This window comes from Alligator sinensis, unplaced genomic scaffold (genome assembly GCF_000455745.1).
Source record: "Alligator sinensis unplaced genomic scaffold, ASM45574v1 scaffold138_1, whole genome shotgun sequence".
NCBI classification, from domain to species: Eukaryota; Metazoa; Chordata; order Crocodylia; family Alligatoridae; genus Alligator; species Alligator sinensis.
The window spans coordinates 2714333-2714643 of NW_005841862.1; the positions used below are offsets into that span (position 1 = coordinate 2714333).

The window sequence follows — 311 nt, forward strand, 5'->3', positions numbered from 1 at the left end:
AAGACGTAATTGAAGGAGTAGAAAGGAGAAGGATTGTGGGTTAAGTTACATGGGGGGGCAAGGAGAAAGGGATGTGGTGGTAGGGGTCTGCTACAGACCCCCACATCAAGGGGAAGAAAGATTCGGGGCTCCTGAGGCAACTCTCGGAGACCATAAAAGCTAAAGAGGCGGTAGTCATGGGGGACCCAAACTACCCAGACATCTGCTGGGAGACACAGACAGCAAAGTCCCACCGCTCACACAGGTTTCTAACCTGTGTACAGGACCTCCACCTGACACAGGAGGTACACGGTCCCACTAGGGGGAATGCC

The 311-nt window shown here is 53.7% G+C and overlaps 1 protein-coding gene across 2 annotated transcripts in view; it reads left to right on the top strand.

Annotated features, from left to right (window-relative positions):
- Window positions 1-311, top strand: part of EHD3 (EH domain containing 3) — a 37754-nt gene that overhangs the window by 18769 nt on the left and 18674 nt on the right. The window lies entirely within an intron of this gene.